This window comes from Tamandua tetradactyla, chromosome 7, assembly GCF_023851605.1.
Source record: "Tamandua tetradactyla isolate mTamTet1 chromosome 7, mTamTet1.pri, whole genome shotgun sequence".
Classification (NCBI taxonomy): Eukaryota; Metazoa; Chordata; class Mammalia; order Pilosa; family Myrmecophagidae; genus Tamandua; species Tamandua tetradactyla.
In genome coordinates this window covers 30332684-30354786 of record NC_135333.1, presented here as the reverse complement: position 1 = coordinate 30354786, position 22103 = coordinate 30332684, and the positions used below count along the sequence as shown (strand labels likewise).

At 49.2% G+C, this 22103-nt stretch overlaps 1 long non-coding RNA gene across 1 annotated transcript in view; it reads right to left on the bottom strand.

The window, feature by feature from the left end:
* LOC143690968 (uncharacterized) overlaps positions 1 to 22103 on the bottom strand; it is a 28564-nt gene that overhangs the window by 2601 nt on the left and 3860 nt on the right. Inside the window, exon 2 of the long non-coding RNA XR_013179294.1 lies at positions 20598 to 20755. This is a non-coding gene — a long non-coding RNA (uncharacterized LOC143690968). The remainder of the gene's footprint in view (positions 1 to 20597; positions 20756 to 22103) is intronic.

The following is a 22103-nucleotide window of genomic DNA, read 5'->3' as shown; positions in this document are numbered from 1 at the left end:
GGACAAAACATCGTTCCATAGATGACTCTCAGACCTTGAAATCTAATGTAGCTTGTCCTGCAAGTTTTTGGAATTGTTTGGGACCCGTAACTCCTGTTTTCCTTCCAATTTCTCCCTTCTAGAATGGAAATGTTTATCCTCTACCTGTCCCTCCTTTGTGAATTAGAAGCAGATAACTTATTCCCTAGGTCGTGCAGGCCCACAGATGGAGCGGAATTGTGCCCCAGCATAGGGCACACCTATAACTGATTTTGATGAGACTTTGGACTTAGTGTTTTTACTGAAATGACTTAAGGCTTTGAGGACCTTGTCATGGAATGAGTGTATTTTGTATGTGGGAAGAACATGTCTTTTGGGAGTCCAGAGGGTGGAGTGTGTTGGCTTGAAGCTGTCCGTAAGCCCCAGAAAAATATTTTGGTAAATCTAATCCACTCCCGTGGGTGTGAACCCATTGCAAGTAGGAGTTTTTTATGAGGCTCCTTCAGCTAAGGTGTGACCCACCTCATTGAGGATGGGACTTAATCCTTTTACTGGAATCCTTTATAAATGGAATGAATCCAGAGAGAGAGAGAGAGAGAGAGAGAGAGCGAGAGCACGCGCCAGGGAAACAAGGAGCTGAAAGCAGCAAACCCTGAAGAGAAGGGAGAGACGAGCAGACATTGCCATGTACCATGCTCTGTGGCAGAGGGGCCAAGGATCACCAGCAGCCAGTCTCTGGGAAGAAAGCATTGCCTTGATTTGGACATTTTCCGGCCTCAATCATGAGCGAATAAATTCCACACTTTTTTTTTTTTAACCCAACCCATTTCCTGGTATTGCTTTAAGTAGTTCAGGAAACCAAAATATAATGTAAAAAAAAAAAAAAAAAAAAAGACATACAGATCAATGAAAAAATAGAGCTCAAGAAAAACCCACACATATATGGCTAATAGATTTTCAATAAAGACGCAAAAACAAGCCAATGGGGAAAGGACAGTGTGCTGGTTTGAAATGATGCATGTCCCCTAGAAAAGCCATGTTTTAATCCTAATCCCATTTTGTAAAGGCAATCGTTTCTTCTCATCCCTATTCAGCATTGTATGTTTGAAACTGTAATTAGATCATCTCCCCGGAGATGTGATTTAATCAAGAGTGGTTGTTAAACTGCATTAGCTGGAGGCATGTCTCCACCCATTTGGGTGGGTCTTGATTAGTTTTTGAAGTCCTATAAAAGAGGAAACATTTTGGAGAATGAGACAGATTCAGAGAGAGCAGAGACTGCTGCAGGACCACGAAGCAGAGAGTCCATGAGCCAGCAACCTTTGGAGATGAAGAAAGAAAATGCCTCCTGGGAGCTTCATGAAACAGGAAGCCAGAAGAGAAAGCTAGCAGATGACACCGTGTTTGCTATGTGCCTTTCCAGATGAGAGAGAAACTCTGACTGTGTTCCCTATGTGCCATCTCACTTGAGAGAGAAACTCTGAACTTCGTCAGCCTTCCTGAACCAAGGTATCTTTCCCTGGATGCCTTTGATTGGACGTTTCTATAGACTTGTTGTAATTGGGACATTTTCTTGGCCTTAGAACTGTAAACTAGCAACTTGGTAAATTCCCCTTTTTAAAAAGCCATACTGTTTCTGATATATTGCATTCCAGCAGCTAGCAAACTAGAACAGGTAGTCTTTTTCTTTTTATATATATATATTTAGACCGTCCTGGCAAGGAGAAATTATGATTCAAGGGTTCAAAAGAATTAATAGAGTTTATAAAACTATTCACTGCTTTTATCTGAATCTGACAGTAGGTTCTTATTAAATATCTGTGGATTTATGAATCTACAACAATGCTATAAAAATATTTAGGTGATCATAGCATGGATAAAGCAGTCCAGAAGTTACACTGCCTAAGGAAAGGCAGGAACTCCCTCCTCTAGATCCAGTATTTATGGTTAATACTTGTTAAGCACTTACTATTTGTGCTGGTTTGAAACTGTTATGTATCCCCAGAAAACCAATGTTCTTTTTTTTGTTTGTTTGTTTTTTGGGTGCATGGTCCGGGAATCGAACCTGGGTCTCCCGCATGAAAGGCGAGCATTCTACCACTGACCAATGTTCTTTTAATCCAAATCCAATCTTGTGAGTGCAGGCCTATTGTGGGATGGGATTTTTTGATTAGGTTGTTTCCATGGAGATATGACCCATGCGATTGTAGGTGTGACCTTTTGATTAAGTTACCTCCATGGAGGTGTGAGCCAGCCCATTTAAGGTGTGTCTTAATTAGTTTATTGGAGTTTTTAAAGGAGCCGACACAGGGAGACATTTTGGAAAAATGCTCAGGTGCAGAAGATTGAAGACGTTTGGAGAGCCCACATGATGAGCCGAGAATTGGCACCAAGTCACAGATGTTTGGAGATGCTAAGCGAAGAGATAGAATCCAGATTTTGTCCCAGAGAAGCCCAGGGAGGGCCCAAAGAAACTCAGAAGAGGCCACTGGAACCAGGGGCTGATAGCAGCAAAACCCCGGAGCAAAGAGCCAGCGGACTTTGTCATGTGCAGGTAGTCTTTTTCAACAAACGGTGCACAATTAAATAGCCATGTGCAAAAAAAAAAAAAAAAAAATGAACCTTGACTCTTATCTCACGCCATACAAAAAATTATGTCAAATGGGTCATAGACCTAAATGTGAAATCTAAAACTACAAAACTTCTAGAGAAAATATGTGTTACCTTGGTTGGGCAAGGAGTTCTTAGATTCAACACCAAAAAGAACAAATTGATAAACTGGAATTCATCAAAATAAAAAAAAAACCTTTGTTCTTCAAAAGACCATGAAGAGAATGAAAAGATGAGTCACAGGCTGGGAGAAAATATTTGCAAATCATATATCTGATAAAAAAGGTTTATCCAGAATATACAAAGAACTTTCAAAATTGAATCACAGTAACATAAACAACCCAATACAAAAAGAGGACAAAGGATTTGAACAGACATTTCACCAGAGAAGATATATAAATGGCAAATAAGAGGAGTAGGATGATTTATTAGTGAATCAAAACCACAGTGACACGCACATTTATCAGCATGGCTAAAATTATGAAGACTGATCATACCAAGTGTCGGAGAGGATGTGGAGGAACCAGTACTCTCATCCATGGCTGGTGGGGATGTAAAATGGTTCAGCCACTTTGGAAAATAGTTTGGTGGTTTCTTAAAAAGTTAAGTAGACACACCATATGCCCCAGCCATTCCCTCCTAGACATTTGCCTGTAAGAAAGGAAAGCAAAAGCCCACACAATGCCTTGTATATAGATGTTCATGGCAGCTTTATTTGTAGTAGCCCCAAACTGGAAATTATCCAAATGCCCATCAGTTGACAAACAGATTAACAAATTATGGTCTCTCCATACAATGGGATACTATTCAGCAATAAAATGTCTGAACTCTGATTGGGTTGGGATTAAGGTAATTCAGAGTATAGAGATAAGGAAGACATTGCCTGTAATTTAGAACTTCACCTACTGTTTGAGACCAAAGGAAGGAAGTTTTATTATGTCCAGAACCTAGGTTTTCTGTAGCACATAATCTAACTCAATTTATCTGGATAGATCACTTAAACAATCCAAATCAAAGGAGCCCAGAATAAGAATGAGGACCTTTAATCTTATGTAGTTTAATGTAATGCCTGGATACATACCAGAGTATATTAAGCAAATAATCAAAAAGTGTTGGCTATGGACAGATGAGTACAAAATATGGATTAAAAAATATAAACAAATAATAGGGGGAACAAAGGTTCAAATACATTGGGTAGGTGGAAATACTAGAGGTCAATGAGAGGGAGGGGTAAGGGATATGGTATGTATGAGTTTTTTCTTTTTTCTTTTTATTTCTTTTTCTGGAGTAATGCAAATATTCAGAAATGATCATGGTGATGAATATACAACTGTGTGATGATATTGTGAGCTATTGCTTGTACACCATGTATGGAATGTTTGTATGTTAAGAATGTTTGTATTTGCATGTTGTTTATCAATAAAAATATTTTTTATAAAGGATATACCACACACACAAAATTATTGTATACAAGCAAAGATAATAATATAGTTGTTTAAAAAAGTAAAAAAAAAAAAAAGTGTTGGCAAAGTCCTTTGACAGATGGGAGAAAAATTATGGAACTATTAAACTTTACCAGCAGGGAAACCCCGGATACTGTGCCAAACATTAGGGACACCCAAATCAACAGACCAAGCCCTTGATCTTGAGGCTTGCTCTTGTGAAGCTTATGAAAGTAGCAGAGAAGCTTACCCTACCTATAGGTATGACTAAGAGTAACCTCTGGAGGACCTTTTTGTTGACATGGGACATGACATCCAGGATGAAAGTCTCCCTGGCTGCGTGGGAGATGACGCCCAGGAATGAGGGTCATGGGATCCACAATGCCATCGTAACCAAAAGTGGGAAAAGAAGTGTAGCAAATAAGGTATCAGTGGCTGAGAGAGTTCAAAAAGAGTCAAGAGGCTATGCTGGAGGTCACTCTTATGCATGCTTCAGTTAGATATTGCTGCCTATCATAACTTGACAAAACCATTCCTCCAATCCTAAAGAATACCTAGGGCAATATATAAGATTCTACAAAGGTTCTATGCACTAGGGTAACTCTCCAAACCTACGACCTCCAGTTGGGTTCCTGGACCAGATAAGTCCTGAATGCAGAGGGGCCAGCCCTTCCAGAACATCAACTAGTTCCACCCCCTATCCTATATGATTGACGGCCCCTTCCAACATGAAAAAGTTAGAATGGAGATAAGCCAAATACCCCTAAAGAGTGGGAGAAAGCTCAAAGGTGAGGGTGCTATTAGACAGAAAGAGTCGGATTTGACAAATGAGTATGAGTGCTGAATCATTTTACTGATATTTCTTTTAGCCTCCAGTATCTTAGAGCAGCTAGAAATAAAAACATAAAATTGTGGAATTGTAACCCATACCAAACTCTGACATCTGTTCTACAATTAATTGTTACAATGTACTTTGGTATTTATTGCTTTATGTATATATGTTATTTAAAGAAGAGGAGCAATGTAACAGAGAAGATAGGATTTAACAAATGAGTATGACTGAGTCATTATATTGATACTTCTCTTGGCCTCCGGTGTTGGAGCAAGCTAGAAGAAAAAGCAAAAAATCGTGGAACTGTAACCCATACAAAACTTTGAAGTCTGTTCTATAACTACTTGTTAAAATGTACTTGGAAATTTATTGCTTTTCTATATATATGTTATATTTCACAATTTAAAAAAAGTTTGAACTATTGATACTCGTGACATGAAGGAATCTCCAAACAATCACGCTGAGTGAAAGAAGTCAGACAATAAAAGGGTACATACTGGGTCTACGTATATAAAATTCTAGAAACTGCCCATTAAACTGAATGAAAGCAGATCAGCAGCTGCCTGGGAATGGGGGAGGAGGGTGAGGATGACAAAGGGGCATGTGGAAATTTGGGGGTCACCAGACATGTTACTTTTCTTGATTTGGTAATGGTTTCCTATGCCTATATATATATATATACACACACATGTGTCAAAATTCATCAAGGTGCACATTTTAAATATGTGCATTTTATTGTATATCAATTATACCTCAATAAAACTGTTAAAAGTAGTAATTTAGAGGAAGTTGCAGCTTAATGAGCAAGTATCTGTTTGAGGTGATGAAAAAGGAGGGGTCACAGATGTCGGTGACGACAGCACAATTATCGTGACTATAATTAATATGACTGCATTGTAAACTCAAATAAGGTTAAAATGGGAAATTTCATGCTCTATATTGGTTACTGCAATAAAAAGGTAAAATAATAATTTTAAAAAGGATAAAAAACAAACACATCTAGGAATCTGCCCACGTCACTTCTCTGGGCTGGCCACTGCAGACCCCTGGCCAGAGAGGCCGCCACCTTCCCCCCAGCGCCCTCAGCAGCCCTGTCCCTGTCTCCCAGCTCCCGCCCCGGCCCTCAGTCGGACTTTCCAACCCTGTTCCTCCACAGCCTCCATGCACTCAGAGTCACACTCAGCCACCTCACTGCTCTGTCCCAGCCACACCGGCCTCAGGGCTGTCCCTCGAATGTCCTGGACAGGCTCCTGCTCAGCGGCTTTGCACTGGCAGTTCCCTCTGTCTGAAATGACCTTCCCCCAGACACCCAGACCCCTCTGTGCCTCGGAAACTTCAGGTCTTGTCTCAGATGTCGCCTTCTCAGAAAGGCCTGCCTCCAGCACCAGACTTCACCCTGTAAGCCGCCATTCCCTCCACTCCTGATGCCCTTTCCTGGCTTTACTCTCCCCTCCTATCGTTCCATGTAATCAACTTCTTTTGCCCTTTGTTGGTTTCCCTCAACTGGAATTCATACTTTTGTTGTACTTCACTGATGCATCCCAGGTGCCCAGGAGACTACACATAGTAAGTGTTCAAGAAATATTTGCTAAAAGGCATCTTTAATGTGTACCAGCCACCATCCTGTGTGCTTTCCATGGGTCACACTAGCCCCAGAAGCAGGCGCTGTCATTCTCACCATTTTACAGATGGGGAAACTGAGGCACAGAACCATGAAGCCTGCCAACTTTACTCAGCCCAGGTGGCCTGGCTCCAGAGCCTATGCTCTCACCCAGCACACCCCACGGCCTCTCCCCAGGGCCAAGCTGGGCCACCTGGTCTCAGCTCCTGGTCACATCTGGCACCACCAACCCCCAGAATTTTCCTCCCAGTTTCCGGTGCCCACGCCCCCAGCCCTACCCCGATTCCAGGCATTGAATCCCCACCTCATAATCACAACAGGAATAGGGACCCTTCCTAGTTGATTTGCTTGGGGGTTCTGTTGTCTTAGTCCAAAAAGGGTGTGGGGAAGAGTCAGAAGGGTACATGATGTTCAAGGGGCTCTAATAAAAGAAGAGCCATGGAGAAAGACGAGGAAAACGCAGGCAGACCTACCCACTTGCCTGCGTGGGCCTCAAATCCTGCTGACAGGGCTGCCACAGGGTAGAAAGCTCCCCAGACGTGGGATTCAGCCTCGAGAGCCTCAGTCCTCCCTTCTTGGGAAGCAGAAGCCCCGGGCTCCTACTCTACCGTCTGCCCTCCACCAGAGCCCCTGGAGGCGTGGCTTTGAATCCCATGTTGCAGAGGCGGAAGCAGGCCCTCGGAGACGGAGACGTGGGGGCTGCTCCATGTTAGGGCCGGACCTGACCCCACTCCGTCCGCCTCTGGATTCTCCACACCCTGCCTCCCTCCCCTGCGCCAGGGCTCCTGTCTAGCTTGGCTCCTGCGCCTTGGCTCTCCCCCTGCCCCGAGCCAGTACCTGCCTTTTTGTGAGTGCATGCTTGCAAATGAATATCGGTCCCTGTGGCTGGGCCCCCACTGCTGTCTCCCAGCCATCCCTCCACTGCCCTGCGAGCCCTGGGCTCTTCCCCGCCTCCCACCCTGCTACCCCTCTGCACACTGCCCTCTGGGGCCCAGTCCTGGACATATATAGAGACCCAGTGAGGAAGGGGCTGTGGGTGCTACAGACACAGTCTTTCCCATCCAGGGGCTCATATTGCCTTGGACAGCATCCCTGTCCCCCCAGATTTCCAGGGTGCCAGATGCCAGAGGCCAGGCCTAGAATCAGGAGCCCAGGGTCAAGTCCCCACTCTGTTGCCCACACAGGGCGACCTCAGGCAAGTCCCTTTCCCTCTTTGGGCCTCAGTAAAATGGTGTACTTGTCCTAAATGAGCTCCAAGTTCCTTCCAAATTTAGTGAGCCTGTGGCTTCCAGAGGTTCTAGAAGAGGACAGGAGCAGGCCAGGCCCCTGGGAACTTTCATTTCGGCTCTGGCAGGTGGGGAAGGAGGAGCCTGGGATTCCACTGTGCAGATGTGCTCAGAGAGGTGCCCCACCTCCGCGGGACCAGCAGGAGCGGAAGTGGAAGAGCCAAAGGCAGACCACAGCTGCTGGCGGCCTCTGCCCCGAGCCAGGCCCTTTCTGGTGGGGGTGGGGGTGGGCACAGGTCAGATGGAAAAGCTGCCCCTCGCTCCCCCTCCTCCAAGAGCCAAGCTGAAGTTTCCCTCCAGCAGGAGCCCCTGGCCCCGGAGCGAGACTCATTCTTTCTGGGAGGCAAGGACGGCGCTGGCTTGCCTCTATAGCCCCAAAATATGCTCCAGAGCCTGGCCTGGCACCGCGTCTGTGCTCGATAAATGCTCACAGAGTGGACGGCTGGAGAAGGACGGCCCCCGCCGTGGGGGTGGGCAGCTGTAGGCGGCCAAGGGGGATGGTGCTGACCTCACAGCTAAGTCCGGTCACCTCCCACCTTGCGTTCTCTGACCCAACCCTCCACCCTCCCTGGACACCTGCTGTCCATCCAGACCAGCCCTTTTCCAACTCTCTGGGTTGAAGGAAAAAAAAATTTTTTTTAATTACCAATCCTTTGCAGACCAATACGTTTGTAAGATATAATACAAATGTAGTACTATAATATGCACTTGGAAATTGTGACAATGTCAAATTGTTACAAGTTTCCGAAGTCTGTACTTATCCAGGTTCTGAACTGATCTCCTATCTGGTTATGGGCCGGTAACAGGCAGTTCAGGGACAGGCCCTGGGCTGTACCACCCCTGACAGCCCCCAGCCCTCCACCCACCCAGGTCACCAACTTCCTGCCATCCCACAAAGACCCCTCCCCTCCGGGATCTCAAGGCAGCACCCAGCTCTCCCACCTTCCCGGGGCCAGGGCGAGTCTGCTCATGCTTGGCAGGTCACCTGCCGCCCCCGAGCTGAAACCCTTTGTGGTTCCCTGCCACGGCTCCAGATTTGAACCCTCTGTAACCTGGCCCTGCAGACTCCCCAGGCTCATCTCCCTCCGCCCTCCCTCCAAACCTGGGATCCACCCAGATCACCGCATTCCCCGGTCTCCACGTGCCCACGCAGCACGTGTGCCTGTGGGAAATGCCCTCATCCCAGCCCCTCTTCAGCCAGCTTGCTGACCTTGCCCCACACCCTCTGTCCTAGCTAGAGTCACTCTTCCTGAAGCACCCCCCCCCCCCCCCCGTAGACCCCTGGGCTTCCTGCGTCGTTCTCCAAGCCCCAGCAGCCCCCTCTGCCAGGCGTCCCTCCTGGCCCCTGCTCAGGGCTGCGTGTAAACCTGCCCTCCTCCCACGAACCCTTAAACGCTGCTGCTTCCGGCACCAGGTAACCCCTGGCAGTGGATGCCCACTCGTGGTCCCATCTTAATGCAAGACTTTTCTCATTTAATCCCAACAACTCAGTGAGGTTGTTCGTATCCTCTCTCGTAGAAAATGGAGGTTTGAAACATTAGAGGACTCTCCTGAGTGTCATGATGAGGATTCAAACTCAGCTCTGTCTGCCTCTGGAGGTGGAACTTTTAAAGAGCCACATTGGACATTAAGTGTTTGCTGACGGTAAAGGCATACCAAGCAAATGCAGCCAATCTGGTTGGCAATCTCGCAAGCTGACGAGGTTAAATTTAGGCCAAAGAGCATTCAAAATGATAAGAAAGGAGGCTTTATAAAGATAACAGCTATTCATAATGAAGATATTAAACTATGAATATTTTATGCGTCAAATAACACAGCATCAACATCCACAAAGTAGGAAATACAGGAGTTTTGAGGGGAAATCAAACACATAGGAATAGGAGGGAGAGAGCCATCTCTCTCAGTCTGCGACAGGGCAAGGGAACAAAATGAGTAAATACAATCTAGAACGGTTTGCTGACCATGAGGTTGACATGAACCCAAGTACTCAGGTCCGCCCTCACACATCCACCCAGACCTCCATGTAGAGACAAGCTCAGCTGCTGTGCACAGAGCTGCTCAGACGGACACACGGACACCCTCAGATGCCCACGGGGCTGCACACACACAGGGATCTAAGTTTGGAAACATGTATACCAAACCATTCCCACTCTCTGGACAACAGGATTAGAGGGGTGAACTTTACTTTCTTCTTTTTGAATTTGTCTACAGCCAATGTCTATCACTTGTATGGTTTTTTGACCCGGTTTTTAAATGCAAATTTAGTAAGATTTATTCACACACCATATATATTTACCTGTGAAGTGAATAATCAATGGTTCGCAGTATCATCACGTAATTGTGCATTCATCACCATGGTCAACTTTAGAATACTTTCATTACTCCGAAACAAGAAATAAAAATAAAATGTAAATGCAACACCCCTTATGTCCCCCCCCCCATTATTGACCCCTAGCATGGATGCAGTACTTTGTTACTATTGGTGAAAGAATATTAAGATATTACTGTGAACTATAGTCCATAGTTTGTAATAGGTACGTTTTTCCCATATACTTCTCTGTTATTGACTCCGTGTAATAGGGCCATATATTTACTCCAGTTCATGAAAGAACTTTTTTATATTTGTTCTGTTAAACAGTCTTTGTCCACGACAAGATTCACTGTGTTATACATTTGACATTGCTTTTTAAGCACAGGGCAGGTAAGGATCCTGGTTAGCTGAAGGTGCATGAGACGTAGATTTAGGTAACATGATTCCTGCTTCCCGCCTTTCGCTCCACACGGGCTGTGGTGAGGATTCGGCCAGGAGACACATGTGCCTGTACACAGAAAGCACCAGCTCTCAGCTAGCACTCATGGCGTGCCAGGGGCTGTTATTACTAACTATTTCCTCTGCCCAAGTGGTCCTAAAATCCCCATCTTCAACTGGCACCTAAAACACTGACAACCTTTCCAGTGTCACCCGGGCCAGGGTAACACTATTCTTCTCTATACCCCATGTCATTTCAAATATCTTGCATTTCTCTCAAATTCCCCACGCGTGTTCCTTTCTCTGTACCTTTGCTCATGCATCTTCTTCTACCTCAACCACCATTATGCCTCTTTTCTCTCTGTTCATCCCTAACTTCTCTTTATGTTTTGTCTCAAACACCACCTCCACTGAGAAGCTCTCCTTGATTGCTCCAGGCACAGCTCCCTTGGCTGCATGTCCTCAGCCCCTGAGGCACAAAGCAGTTCATAAGACCCTTGTAGGGCCCAGACCCACCCCACCCCTTATCAAGCATATTAAATTGTACTTACATCACATACAATTATATTTCCCTAATTGTTTGGCTATAAACAAGGCTTCATGGATTTTATTTTAAATTTTTGATTAATTTCTATTTGCTGTTTTCTTCACCTATTTTGGAGCTGGTACTTTTTTTTTCTTTGGGTCTCAAACATTTTTGTGACCAATAAAGAACACTGAGCCTCCTATGCCAGAGGAGAAGAAGGTCCTGTCAGCGCTGCCTCTGTCCCAGCACTTACCACCACCCACAGGTGCACTGCGCGCTTATCCACCTTTCTTTTCCACCGGACCATGGAACCTCAACGGCAAGGGCAGCTCTGATCAATCACCCTCTGGGTTCCTGATGTCCAGCAAGGTGCTAGGTCACCTTGCATGGAATGAGTAAATTCATGAATCCCCTAGAAGTCTAGCTTGATGATTTCAGAGTGAATCAAATTCATTCTGTTATGAATCAAATACAATGCAACTCCTACTTCTTTCTATATCTGACTATTGTTTCTCTATAAAGCATTTCTATAATTTGCAGATATTTTCTCTAAAGAATCAGTTTCTGTCCCTGACGTATTGAGTGTCCAGCGTGAGGGCCTACTACATGCCTGGCTCTTTCACAAGAGCTCTCTCTCTCTTGTTCCTCATGCAACTCCATGAAATAAATTCAATTACCCCTAGCATACAGATAAGGAAACTGAAGCTCAAAGCAGGGAACTAGCTTGCAAGTAAGAGGCTGCAGAGCAAGGAAAGGAACTCGAGACTGCCCGAATCATGGTCCAGAGGTTGTAAGATGCAGGCCTCGGCCTCCACCCACATGCTTCCTCCTGCCAGCATCAGGGTAGCTCAGCATCATCACCCCATTCAACTTCAGAAACACTTCCAGAGTCAAGGTCACAGCCAGGCTATGAGCTCCTCACGGGCAGGGAGCCCAAAGCAGAAACACAGTGGGACCCAGTCACCCCACCCAAGAGCGCCTCACGAGCTGCATATGTTCCCAAAGGAAACTGGTTTCACTTTCAGGACGTTGTAGAAGGTCACATGCAAACACCTGCCACACCCCCAAAGCTGGGCAAGGAACCCCTGGATGACCCTATCCTTCTGCCACGTAGCATATACCTCTCTGGGTGGGGCCTCTGGGGATGGTACCAGCCACCCCAGACCCCTACTTAGGGTTCATCAAAAAGCATGGGACAGTCCTGTCCTACCTGCCATTGGCCTCTCAGGGCCTCTAGGCCAGAGGGCCAGCACTTTAGCTAAAGGCCCAAAAGTGACTCTCCTAATAACCCCCTGTATTTGGAGAGCACTTGGCGGTTCGCAAAAGACTTCAACTCCTTTCCTGAACTTGATCCCCTCCCACACCAAATGTGGGTGAGGAATTGCGCAGGGTCACTGTGCTCCTGGGGGCTGCGTTCAGGATCCCAGCCTGATGCAGAAGAGCCTGCAAGCTCGGCTCATCTCTCAGCCCTCCCCCAGGCCTCCCTTCTCTAGCGCTCCCTTCCCAGCTGCACACCAAGTCGGGTAGATCTGGGGGCCTCCAAAGTCCCTCAGGCTTCGGCATGCCCCGAGTCTGCCACGGTGAGGAAGACTGGCCATTTTACAGAGGAGGAAACCGAGGCCCAGAGCTTTCCAAAGCTGCCCTAGTGGCCCGAGGCTCCGGGCTCTGTCCCCTCCGCCATGCTGTCAGAGCAGAGGCACCAATCTCCCGCGGGACCAGCAGGATGTGTCACCAGATGTGGGAATGAAACTGGCACAAGGTAGGTTTGAGGGCCAGGAAACTCACCCCCACAGAAACCACAGCCAAGAAGGAGCAGCGGGAATGGGATTTCCAAGATTTGCCTAAGAGGGCGCAGGCCATCAGGCGCCACTGCTGCTGTTCAGATGGTGTGCGCGTGTGCCTTTGGCCCGAGGGCAGGGGAAGCTGCCCAGACCTCCAGTGAAAATAACCACGTTACCCTGGCACCTTCTTTCGGCCTTACAAGAAGTTGCCAAGTGAGGATTAGATGGCCCTGTGTGGGACCCTCGGGGTTCCAGGGGAACCAAGGAGCTCTGCCCCAGACCACACAGCCAGGAAGTGGGGCGGCCTGCTGCGACCGCCCCCAAAGCCCTCCCCCTTGTCACCCACCCCCCAGCTGAGGCACATTTCTCCTCTGAGGCTTGGGTGGGGCCCTGGCTCCACCGCAGGGAGGTCCTTGGGTGGAGAAAGAGCACTGGGCTGAAAGGCAGATGAGCTGGCCCTTTCCCACCCAGCCCCATGGCCTCAGGCAGGCGGTGCCCTTCCAGGCCTCAGGTTGCGCAGCCCCAAAACCTGAAGCTGGGCCCGGGGCACTCCTCCAAGGTCCCTCCCTTGAGATTTCTCCAGCCCAGGCAAAGGCTGAGGCTGAACCAAGGTCCCAGGCAGATGGGGGAGGCTGGAGAGGGGAAGGCCCTGGAGTTGGGAGTTTTAACAAATGGGGCAAGTGCTTTCCCAGGAGGCCCTTGTGATGGCCAGAGTGCCCGAGTACCCGGTCATGCGCAGGCAGCTAAGGGTGCTGTGGTCACCCGGCCGGAATGTGTCTGAGCTGGGCCTGGAGCTGGGTTGCTGGGGCTCCTGGGTCCTGGAGGAAGAGGGTTCCCAGCTGACTCCAGTGTCATCCTCAGAGCTGTTCCCACAGGGAACACTAAGGACTCCTCGGCAAAGACGGTTGCAGACTGGGGGTGCCTGGAAGAACAGGCCAGCTGGCCCCCCTGCCAGGCCCAGGCTCCAGGGTTCAGGGGAGATGGCCCCATGAGGAGGCAGGTGCAGCCTTCCTGGGAATGAGGGGACACATGGCGGAGTCCCTTGGTGAGGGCACGGTGGGGGGGACAGGGACACATCTGTGAGGACGTGGGGCCGAGGGCCCACCTGCCAGGGCAGACTCCAGTTACCAGCCGGACCCTAATGCCCTTCTTCTGACATCTCTGCCTCGGGCCTGCCTCTCTCTTTCTTTCTCTCTCTCTCTCCCTCTCTTGCATTCCTCTGGGAGCCGATCAGGGCTTGAATGACACCCCAGATGACTCTTTGCTATTAATTCCCACACACAGAATGGGTTCCTTGTTCTCCAAGCCTCCTCTCCCGGAGGAATGGCCACGGCCAAAGCCATCCCAAGCTCCTGACTTAACCCTTCTCCCGGCTGCTCCTCTGCAGGTCCCCACACCCAGGACCACAGGGCCAACCGGGCGCGGCGGGCAGAGAGGGCACCCGAGAAACATTAGCTCCTGCCAGCCCTGAGCCCCTTGGAATGGAGGCCCAGCCTGGGCGCGCAGACCCGCCCCGGCCTCCCCAGGGACCTGACCCTGGCTCCTGGCCGGAAGTTCTCAGCCATGCCCTGATGGCCTGAAGGCCTCTCTGCCCGAGTGGGCAGGGGTCCCCCAGGGTCTGTAGCCCCCAACCCTATCCCAGGTCCAGCCTGACGTCTCTGGCCTCTAGAGGCAGAGTAGGCTGCTCAGGCACTCGGCCCCGCCCCGGTCCTCAGGGGGTTAACACGGACTGGAGGCAGGGCACCACCTGTCAGGGCAGGTAGCTGAGGAGAGATGAGGTGCCCCTGGCCTCTTTTGATCCTCTGAGCCTGGAGGATGGAGGAGGAATTGGTCTGTTGAGTAAAAACCCATTATCCCCCATTCCCTGTCCCCGCCCACCCCCACCCCCGAGTAAAGGCCAGCTTAGACAGTTAGGATGGGAAGAGCTTCAGAGGCCATGTAAGCCAGGCCCTCCTTGCACAAATGAGGAAACCGAGGCACAGAGAGGGGGAGAACATGGCCCACATGCCTGTGCACGTCGGGAGTACTGTCCGGGACCTAGGTCCTTGGTTTCTGGTCCAAGATGCTTTCTCTTTGCCCCTGCCCCCCTACTTCCACTTTCCACTCTCTCCCTGGCTCTGCCCCAGTCCTGTAGGCTTGGCTGTGTGGCCTTGAACAGGTCATCTTGGCTCTCTGGACCTGGAAAACTCATACATAAAGTGGGGCTGAAAACACCTGTTCCACCATCAAAACCTACAGCCTTTGCCGCTTGCACCAGGATAAGGAGTAAATCCTTCAGTCTCGGACTCAGTGAAGACTGTCCCAGGGGGGCTCAAACTCATTCTCCTGCCTTCTCTCCTGTCTGCTGCCTCCCTCACACATACACAAGCGGCGAGGAGTCAGGGACAGGGAGGTGAGATCCCTGGGGCAGCCGGGCCAGACGGCTCAGAGGCAGGGTGAATAAGCTGGAAATAGGAAGGGGAAGATGGGGTCCTAGACACAGCAAGGGGCAGGAGTGGGGTGATCCGGGGCACGAGGTGGACCAGGCCAGGAGGAAGGTGCAAAGCGATCTGGACACGAGGGCTGGATCTGGGAGTGACTGTGCGACCATTTGCACAATCTTAGCTTCTCTAAGGTGTCACCTTTTCCCATCTCTCTCATTTCCCAAAGCAGTCTCCCCCTAATTCCAGGCAAACAGTGATGGGCCTGAGGAGGGAAGGACAGGAGCAGAGAGAGGGAAATGCATGAAGAGGGAGGGGGGAGAGAGAGCGAGAGCAGAAGTGTGAGAGAGAGAGAAGCAGGGGGAAAGACAGCGAGAGGCAGAGATGAGACCTTGAGTTCAGAGACGGGGGCTGGAGAAAGGGGCCAAGCACAGAGAGAGGCAGTGACCACAAGCCGGAGGCAGAGAAGGCCAGCAGGAGAAGGCCACTGAGCGACAGAGACCACCAAGCATGGGGCTGAGACAAGGAAATCCCCCAGACAGAGGAAGAAAGGGGAAGCCTCATAGAGAAAAAAAAAATCAAGGCAGAGAAAGAAAAGCAAGGACGTGGACAAGAGGCAGAGAGAAGTGGGGAGAAAGGAAGGGAGAAAGTAAAGGTCAGGAGGAAGAGGCCCTCTGAGGGGGGGATGGAGGGGGGACGGAGGGGTGTAGGGGGAGATGGGGGGCAGCTCTGGGTGGGCTGCTCAGGGCCCCACCTGTTTCTGCCCCTCCCAGGCTGCCCCGAGTTTCTGGCCAGTCCGCGCGGCCCCAGCCCCTCCCAGACGGCACACTGCTCCCTGCTCCCTGCGCCCTGCGCCCCTACTCCGCTGGGCCGGGCTGCAGCGTGTGGGCTGCGCTGCCGCTGTGCCTTCCAAGGGCCAGGAGTGCGCGTCCATCCGCAACAAGGAAGGCAGCACAGAGGCCCGGAGGGGCAGGGCGTCCAAGGCCTCGACCAGCAGAACGCGGTGGAAGGTGTGAGGCTGGGGAGGGGCCTTGGAGACTATCTGTTCTAATAGTTGTTCCACCTGGGGCATCTGAATCACTGGGGAGCTTTTTGAAATTCAGATTCCCAGGCCCCGACCACATCAACGACTCAAAATGGGACCTGGGAATCAGTATTTACAACAAGCTCCGCAAAGAGCCTTGCTGCAGGTTTGGACCTGTCAGATGAGGGAGGTCACACAGCAATTCTCTGGGGCTCTTCCTCTGTGAGGGTGGGGGGCTGCCGGGTGAGCCTGGGAAGGCCTCACCAGCACACGCCAGGCACCCTGGAAGGTGGGCAGTGCCCTCTCCCTTTCCTGCCATTCCTCTAGCCTCGAGCTCTCCAGCGTCTGCCAGAGCAGTTGCCGTCCTGAAACCCAGAAATCAAATGGGGGAGAGAGAGGCATTCGGCCAGAATGGGATTTCTGTCCCCCATTTCCCCACCCCCGTCCCCCTAGTGCCAAGGCCTAGGGCTGCAAGCTCTCGCCAGAGATGGGGGCGGAGGGTGGGGCAGGAGGGAGGAGGGGAACACCCGGGTGCTTCCTGTCCCCCTCCTTTCCTGCAGTCTCCCTGGGCTCAGGGCTGGGTCCCCTGGGGCAGTGGTGTCTGAAGCTGACAGCTCTGCTCTGTCCTTCCTGCCTCCTGGCTCAGATCCCCCATCCCTCCTGCCTGCCCTAGGTCTCCAGGAGTTTGGCTTCCCACTAAACCCAGCCTGCCCCTCAGGAGGCCCCAGTGTCAAAAGAAGGAAGAGCACTGGACTGGGAGTCAACCTGCCTGCCCCCATCACATGGGACTCTGGACAAGACTCCTCTTTCTAATCCTCAGCCTCCCTCCTCTGCTCTCATCACCTCTCTGGGCCTCCCACCCTCCCTCAACCATCCTCCATGCTGAGGCTACTTTCATTCATTCATTCACCCATGGTGTGCCAGGCACTCAGCTGATCATGAAGGGTTCACAAAGGTGACAGCCTTGGGGAAAACACAGACACTGACAAACTAATTTTGCAATAAACATAAATAACTTGTAAATTGCAATGAATGCTATAAAGGAAAAGTTCCAGCCTGCTGACAGAATAACTGATACCCGAGGGCTGGGGGAGGGATCTCCGTACAAGTGACTTTTAGGCTGAGCTCAAAGGAGAAGTCAATGAGGTGATGGGTAGAATAGTGTTCCAGTGGAGGGAACAGAATCTGTGGTGGCTCTGAGGTGGGAAAGTGCCTCCTGAGTTTGAAGAGATGGAACACAGCCACTGGCTGGAGTCAGAGGAATGAGAATGGGGCCAGGTCATGCCAGGCCAGGCTGAAGATATGGGATTTTTACGCTAAGAGCCAGGGTACAGAGGCATTCATTTCCTGTGTCTGTGATTTGACGTTTTATCTCCCTATGTGCATGTGTGTCTGTCACATTTGTGTGCTTTAGAACAAATGGGTAAATAGCTGACTGCAGGCAGTGACTCTGTGGGTCGTGCACTAACAGGGCTGATATGACCCAGGCTGGGTCAGGCCCTCTGGGTAGAGGAGTAGCAGGCCAGGCTTCTCAATGGGTTGTCTCTGTCTGGTTGGGGAAGTTCAACAAGCACTTCTTGGGCCTCCCATGTGTGCTCACATGTCCAACTCTGACCAGCTGCCTTGGAGAGACAAAACCAGCCATGAGCCTTTTCCCACAGAGCCCTACAACCCCTGGTGGCAAATCTGAATGAGCACCTGGAGATCAGAAACCAACAACCTCACTGTACAGATGAAGGAATACGCCCAGAGAGGGGACTGACTTCTTCAAAAACACAGAGCAAGAGTCGGGACTTCGGCCAAGTCGAAAGCAGCCCATATCTCCTGCCTTCCTGGCCAGCTCCTCCCATTGCACCTTCTGAAGCCGTGTAACCATTTCAACTCAGGGGGTCTAAGTCCCCAACGGGAGACTTCACCCTCTGGTTTCCCAACTTGTCACCTGGCAGGGAGGTAAGATGAATATAAAACATGGGTGCACAGTGAGGCAGATGCAGCCTCCCTTTGCCCAGAGAGGCCATAAATGGGGTGGCTAGGGTGGGGTCCATGAAAACCTGCAGCCTGGCAGCCCCACAGCCATTCTACTTTCTGCATAAACCAAAGCACCACTTTGACAGCTGAACAAATTCCTGGGCTGTGCCCAAGTCTCTTGCTCTGATTTCAGTAAATTCAACACTTCACCCTACACAGGAAGAGATTTCCATGGATTCTATTATACCAAATATACTATGACACCCAATATGTTAACCATCCTGATATTTTATTATATCTAAGACATTATGATACCCAATATACTAGCCATCGTACCTGGCACCAACTGGCAATTGAAATAACTAAGAGAAGATGATTAACATGTTTACTCTGTCCTGGGCACTTGACATTCCTCCTTTATTTTCATCTTTGCGATGTTCCTATGAGGCAGGTCCTGTTACTGCCATTTTGCAGGTGAGGCAATTGAGGCATGAGAAGACGACAGAGCTTGGCCAAATCCCTCTGCTGCTGAATGGGCCAAGGACCAGATTTGAACCCTGATCTCTTCATCATCACCCAGCTCTCTATTTTGTTATAAAGGGACATCCCCAAAGAACTGGAACACCTCATTAAGGGAGGGCCCCTTGAGCCCACACACATACTCGAATCCCACCAGGTCATCCATTTTTCACTTTCAGGGGAGAAAGGCCACGGGGAAGCATCCACAATGCCAACCCCACATGGCACTCTCGGTCCCATCCATGCCCGGCTCGCTGCTCCCTGGGAATGCCCAGGGTGACACAGTGAAATGACGGGGAATCCAGGGTAGGAAGACTGGGGATCCAATCCTTGCTCAGCCACCTCCTAGGCTGGGCAACGTCCCCCCCATCTTCACCTCAGGTTCTCAGTCGCCTTCCAGTGGAGGAAGGACAGAATCCTCTCATTAGCCACACACAGCCCACCCTGCTCAGGCAGTCACCACAGGCATCTCCAGGGGCAGCACCCATTGCCTATCTGAGAAAGGCCATCCAACCCCCCTCCCTGGCCCTTCCTTTCTTTCCTTCACCTACACTGCTACTTGTGTGTGTGCTTCAAGTGTCCACAAAGAATGAATCAATGAAAGAATGAATTAATGAATGAACAAAAGAACTCCCAGCTCCCTGAAGACAATTGAGCACTCACCTCTCTTCCTCTCTCCCCCCTACCCCAGACAGGAGATCCTGGCCTATGGTGGGACTTAAAGAAGCAGGGGCAAAAAGTTGTGGCAGCAAACAGACATTTGCACACCTATGTTTATAGTGGCACTATTCATTATTGCCAAGAGATGGAAACTCTCCAAATGTTCTTCAACAGATGAGTGGCTAAACAAGCTATAGTATATACATACGATGGAATATCACACAACTGAAAGATAGAATAAAGTTATGGAGCATGTAATAACGTGGATGAACCTTGAGGACATTATGCTGAGTGAAATTAGCCAGAAACAAAAAACAAATACCGTTTAGCCTCCAATATGAACTAACATGAATGAGTGAGCTTTGAGAGTTAAAGTTAAGAAACAAGTTATCAGGAGATAGAACAGAGGGTAGAGATTGAGCGTTTGGTGCTGAAGGAGTACAGAATGTACAACAGGACTGATTGTAAAGATTCAGACATGGATAACACAATACTACCTGATGATAGCACAATACTGTAAGTACACTGAGTGAGGCTGAGTGTGAGTATGGTTGAGAGAGAAGGGATGGGGGCATGTATGGCACCAGAAGGAAAGATGGAGAATAAAGACGGAGATGTTATAACTTAGGGATGCCTAGAGTGTGCAATGATGGTGATTAAATGTACAAATATAAGAACGTTTTTGCATGAGGGAGAACAACTGAATTTCAACATTGTAACATGGTGAATTGATAAATAAAATGTGGTAATACAATGGAATTTTTTTTAAGTATAGGTTAACAATTCTGATACATGTATAACAATACATGTATACAGGACCTGAACAATTAAGTAAAACGTATGACAAATGGTGGGAGCCCGAGTTCTCATTGTTGGAGTGTTTAAGTGTAAACACAAGTCAGAAAAGGGAAAAAAAAAGAATTAATTTTCCCTGATGTAAGATGGGAAAGAAACTTTTCCACCTCTTTTTATCTTTTGGCAGTTATATTAAAGAATTTGTCATTTTAAGTCCTTTCTATGTCCCCTTTGAAAGGTATGTAAATCTTCCCTTCCAAGGTTAAACAAAGCCCCTCGGAAATAAAAAAAAAAAAAAAGTCATGGCAGAGATGTCAAGTTCCAACTAGACACTGTACAGTCATGTAACTCAGTTGATCACTTTCTTTCTTAGGCCTCAGTTTACCTGTTTCTGCTTCTGTTCAATGAGGTGATGATCCACCCTTGCTCTGCCCTCCCGTGTTACGGGGAGCACGACAGTAATCCCAGAAGACAGCAGTTAGAAGAAGCGATAACACGGTCAAATCACAGGTCAGCTGACAGCCCCCTTTTACAGGCAGATCCCTGCAAAGAACAACAGCTGCCATTCACAGAGCTCCATTAGGTGCCACACGCTGTTAAATGCCTCACACACATGCTTATGGTTGAATCCTTACCACAACTTGGAAGGAAACTGAGGCTCAGAGACATTAAGTGATTTGCCCAAAGATGCCTAGCTAATAAGTGTGAGAGTCAGGTTTCAAACCTCAAGCTGACTCAGGGCACCTGCTCATACCACCACACCTTGCCACCTAGATATGTTCCCCTACATGCAAGCCATTCATTCATTCACATCGCTGTATACCTATGGTGTGCAGGCATCACGGTGGAAGGTAAGAAAGACCCAGCTCATGGGAACAGCCCCAGCAAGGATGACATCAGGCTGGAAGGGTGAGCAAGGCAGGAGGCAGAGGAGGCTCCAGACCTCAGCCGACAGGTAAGGCATCCTGTAGATACCTGGGACTGCTGGTATCAGTCCATCAGTCCCTGGGACACAGTGGGGATGGAGAAAGTGGGCATGTCTGCAGGTAGGTCAGGGAAGCAGAGGGCAAGATTGGGTGAGGGTGGGGCTTGTGGAGCTCTTTGCTGGGATTCATTGGTCAGAGGCCTCAGGGGAACCCCCAGCCTTCTTCCTTGACTTTTGGGAGTGAGAAAGAGGGATAAAAAGGAACCAGGAGGCTCCCTGAGTCAGAGGAAAGAAATCAAAGGAAATAAGTTCTAAGCAGAGAAGAAAACTCATAGGCAGGAAGATGAGAACATTAAGGTAAGCATGTGGGAGACCTGCCCATGAGGAGGTCCATGAGGACTGAAGTTTGTGCAGCCCAGGCCCAACACTGAACAGTGACTCAGAAATGTCAAACTGGTCTATATGGCACTAGAGGCCAAGGCAGAGCAACTCCACATGGAAAGAGAAGGCCTCATCTCTCTTGGGGCCTTGGGGCCTCAAATTCCACCATAAGCAACTATTTCTTTTCTTGAGTAGGATGAAGCATAACCCATGGAAAACTCTGCAAGGGGTTAAGTGGTAATAATAAGTTGGGGATCAGTGTTTTAAACAAAGAGAAATGGATTTCTTAGCTGCAGAACTTAAAAGCTTATACCATGCTAAATTAGAAAGCAGTGTTTCCCAAACTTATTTGGCCAGCTACCACTCAATGTCCTTAGGAATACCGAGAGTTCCAAGGCATCAAGCTGGGAAATGTTGGGTCAGGAATTAGCCTCTTGTTCTGAACTATAATTCAGAGGTTATCAAATATGGAAATGTCCTTGGAGATCATATAGCCCTTTAACCCTCAACACCCATTTTACAGTTGGGGAAACTGAGGCCCAAAGAGGGAAGAAGGTTGCCAAGGCAACACAGGGCCTCCACTGC